This window comes from Terrapene carolina, unplaced genomic scaffold (assembly GCF_002925995.2).
Source record: "Terrapene carolina triunguis isolate 2854851 unplaced genomic scaffold, T_m_triunguis-2.0 Scaffold232, whole genome shotgun sequence".
NCBI lineage: Eukaryota > Metazoa > Chordata > Testudines > Emydidae > Terrapene > Terrapene triunguis.
Window position 1 is genome coordinate 2880230 of NW_020664583.1, and position 4791 is coordinate 2885020.

The following is a 4791-nucleotide window of genomic DNA, read 5'->3' on the forward strand; positions in this document are numbered from 1 at the left end:
GGGGGGGGGGTTGGGAGTTCTGGGGGTGGGGCTGTCAGGGGGCAGGGGTGGGGAGAGGGATCGGAGCAGTCAGGGGACAGGGAGCAGAGGGGTATAGATGGGTCGGGAGTTCTGGGGGGGGGCTGTCAGGGGGTGGGGAGTGGTTGGATGGGGCGTGGGAGTCCCGGGGGTCTGTCTGGGGGTGTGGATAAGGGTTGGGGCAGTCAGGGGGACAGGTAGGGGGTAGGGTCCTAGGGGGCCAGTTAGGATGGGGGGAGGGTCTCAGGAGGGGGCAGTCAGGGAACAAGGAGCAGGGAGGCTTAGATAGTGGTGGAGCTCCTGGTGGAGTCCTGGGGGGCAGTTAGGGGCAGGGGTCCCAGGAGGGGGCAGTCAGGGGACAAGGAGCAGGGGGAGGGTTGGGGGTCCTGAGGGGGGCGGGAAGTGGGAGGAAGTGGCAGGGGCGGGGCTAGGACAGGACAGGGGCGGGGCTCCTCCTGTCCTCTTTTTTGCTTGCTGAAATATGGTAACCCTAGGCTGGGGTCACTGGGCCCGATTCTGCAGGCTGCCCCATTTTTGCATCCCTGGCAACTCTGTGCCCTGGGCGGCTGCCCTACTCACCCCTTCCTAGTTATGGCCCTGGTCTTTCTGCTCAACAGTAATCGTCTCTTCTCTACCTCAGCATTAAGATTCTGCAGGAGGCCTTGGTGAGCTGCAGCTATCTGCATGCCATCTATTTGAGCATCTTCTAAACTTTCAATAACCCAGGAGACTAGATTAAAGTGTACACAATGAAATGGGAGCTGGCAGACACTGACTGGCACAGCTGAGATTTTAATTTTTAGTCTGCTAAGCAGGCACAGGCACAGAAGCCACTGACATAAACGTTTCTGGCTGCTGACAGACAGATGTCTGGTTTCTGAAACCCCCCTATATTATGCAATTAATTTATTGATTTGTATAGAGAATAACAAAACATTTCCCCCCATATTGGGTGGAGGCTGGGCTAGCTGTCTGAGTACATAGCCAGCGGCCAGAAGGGTTTGTACTCCGGTAGCTGGCCTGAGCCACTGCCCATGGTGCCCCCAGCTACACTGCTATTCGTAGCAGGCTAGCTTGAGTGGAGCTAGTGCTGGCACATCTACCACACCTCCCAGCTCAAATGTAGACATAACTATAGTTACTATTTTAAAATACAAACTCTGAACATATGTTCCAATTCAGGAGGGTACTTAAACTAATTTTAAGCATATGAGTAAAACATAGGCAGATACTTAAGTACCCTCCTGAACCAGGGCCATGTTTATTGCTAGCACTGCCCTGCCACATGTCAGTGAATGCATAATGTGTTTCCTTAAAAAATTAATTGTGAACAATGTTTTAAATGAAACTATCTATATACGTTTTCTGTTAGTGAGAGTCAATAGAAAGCTCTTTGAGCATAAGCAGGCAGATGTATTGTACACACAACCCCTATCAGATTGTTCTCTATATATGTGTGTGCTTTAGCTTCATTGGGAAAACAAAACAACCAGCTTGTTGAAGTAGAGGTGGTTTATAGGTGAAAATTAAGAGAAACAGATTTTGTTATTATTGTTACAAATACAAAAATAAATAGGACAGTGGATTTTGAACACCTAAGATTACCAGAACTAATCATTTTAAGACATGACATAAGACAACAAAGCACTAGGTGAATACCGTAGTAAAGTATCTAGTGTCTAATGACTTGGACAGAAATAACACAAGGGAATAAATCATTGTGGTGACTACAGTTAGCAAGGAGAGCTAATTGTGGAATTTGTCACAGAGGAGGGCCTTAGGGCTAATTTTTCCCAAGGAGGTAAATTTATTTGTGCCTGGAAAATACATGCAAACTTGGACCAAGACAGTCATGCATTTGGACACACCAAACACATCTGCACATCTGGTTACACAGATCTGTGTATGGACCACTGATCTAGATCAGGGGTTCTCAACCAGGGGTACACAGAGGTCTTTCAAGGGGCACATCAACTCATCTAGATATTTGCCTAGTTTTATAACAGGCTACATGAAAAGCACTAGCAAAGTCAGTTGAAACTACAATATCATACAGACGACTTGTTTATACTGTTATATATACTATATACTGAAATGTAAGTACAATATTTATATTCCAGTTGATTTATTTTATAATTATATGGTAAAAATGAGAAAGTAAGCAATTGTTCAGTACTAGTGTGCTGTGACACTTCTGTATGTTTATTTCTGATTTTGTAAGCAAGTAGTTTTTAAGTGAGGTAAAACTTGAGGGTAGGCAAGACAAATCAGACTCCTGAAAGGGGTATGGTAGTCTGGGAAGGTTGAGAGCCATTGATCTAGATGCACAACAGTGAGTTTTTCTTCATGTGCAACAGGTGCAATGGCATTTGGCAAGTGAAGCTGATCTACCCACCTCAGCGAATCTGGCTCAAATGGGAAGAGCAGCAGAAACAGAATCTCAGGAAGAAAAACATGCTTAATTTTTAATGTTATTCAATATGAAGGTCATATTCTGACCTGACACTCATTTATGCACACAGTTTTGCATGAGCTATCAGGAATGAGTGATAGACTCTGCATGCACAGACAACAGTTATGCACAATGTGTGCATCAACACCTTTTGCATGTACAAACAATTACATGTGCGGACTCTCGAACATAAAGGCAGAGGTTGTATATTGCAAGTTTGGCCCTTATAAACATAAATAATAATACCTAGCTCTTATACAGTGCTTACATTTCTTCCATTTTTATTAGGGTGTAACAAGCACAATACCACAAAAGTTGTTAAAGGAGAAAAGGTAGAAAGAAAAAGAGGGAGAAGGGGACAGGAGGTGGAGTAGTTCTCTTTATAGGCTGATATAGGGCCTAATAATATTTTAAGCTTCTGAATGTCGGGTCAGAAGACCAACAATCTGCTCCAAAGATTTATAAAAAAACAAATCTTACCTGTGATGGTGACCTGCCACTTCCCTCCATTCTGGATAAGTCTAACAGGAAGTGTCTGTTTAGCTCATAAAAGCAACAGTGAAGGACATTAAACATCTGTGTGCGCATATGTAGGTCTATGGTGTTTGCATAAATCAAACAAGTCATGTATTGGATTTCTGATCCCAATTATTCTGGAAGTAGAGACAACAGATACTGCCCCATGTTAACTCCGTCTCTTTCACATTTCAGTAGCCAGTGCTGGAGTTGGAATCTCAAACCCCTCTTCACAAGAGGTCAAGTTCCTCATTCCATAAACTTTGCACTCTTATGAACCAGTATTAACAACGCTGGTGTTATAAAACAAACAACAGGTGTTGCTGCTGCGACTAGGGAGAGCAAGTGTGCAAACAATGGAATACCTGCCCCAGAGAAAATCAGATTCAGGGTAGTCTGCAAGTTTCTGCCATGTGTGTTTTCTCCACATCATCCCTTCAGTTGGGTAGGAATGCCCAGAAGAAGCACAGAATTCAGAGCTAGCTCAGTGTGGGGGAGGAATAGCTCAGTGGTTTGAGCATTAGCCTGCTTAAATCCAGGGTTGTCAGTTCAATCCTTGAGGGGGCCACTTAGGGATCTGGGGCAAAAATCAGTACTTGGTCCTACTAGTGAAGGCAGGGGGCTGGACTCAATGACCTTTCAGGGTCCCTTCCAGTTCTATGAGATAGGTATATCTTCATATATTATTATTAACATATGCTTACAAACCAGACTGCCACTGGCTTCCCTACCACACCTATGTACTGCTCTCCTTCCATAGGGACTAGGGGAATAGAGTGTGATTGATAACTGAGAGGGGGAGTTAATGCTTCAGGGATCCTCCAATGAAATTAGTGATAAAAACTGTAAAATGAAAAGATGATTCCAGCTGAATCCCACAATTAGAGCAGCAGCAGCAGCGAGACGTCTGACCTGAGTAGTTATTGCTAGGGCCGGCTCCAGCATTTCTGCCACCCCAAGCAAAAAAAAAAAAAAAAGCCGGGATCGGCGGCGGCAGTTCAGCGGCAGGTCCTTCACTCCTAGAGGGAGTGAGGGACCCGCCGCCGCAGGTGCCGCCCCTCTCCCTTGGCCGCCCCAAGCACCTGCTTGTTAAGCTGGTGCCTGGAGCTGGCCCTGGTTACTGCTCTTGCCTGCAAATGGAATAACTCTTTTAGCAGTACATTGTTCCTGCATGTTAGGGGAATCTTAGCTGCTCACTTAGTTTCCTGTCCTCTTTGTACTCCTGGACTGGTGCAGACGTGCAGGCGCTGGCCCTTAGAGCAACTCTTGCTTCAGTAGTTTTTCCTGAGAAAGGATTGCAGGATCTAGCCCTTCAACTCTCTTCTTCTCATTTCTTTTCCATCCTTTCCTTTTTTTCCCTCAATGCAGACATTCACCCACCTTGATGTTTGAGAACAGAGTGGGGAGAATAATGAAGTTTAAATTTGCACAGATCAGAAAAATCACTCCCAGAAGTGATGTCAAAGCTATTAGTTATGTTTGAGAATATGCAAAATAAACTAGAAAAATGCATGTGCTTGCTGAAAAATATGTCCCCTTCCCCAACACAAACAAAAAACAGCACAGCTAGAAGTTGGTTGGAGCAGTTGAAGTCTGTGCTATTGCACTCTCTCTCTAGGTCCTTATATGGTCTTCATCACCATAGCAGCTAAGTGATCCACAGTCCCTCATGGATTTTATCTTCTCCCTTTCACAGGGATGTGGTGAACTATTATCCTCATTTTAAAGGGAACTGAGGTGAGATACAGGGTAGATTAAGTGATTTGTCTAAGGTCACCCAGGAAGTCTGTGACTGAGCCAGGAAT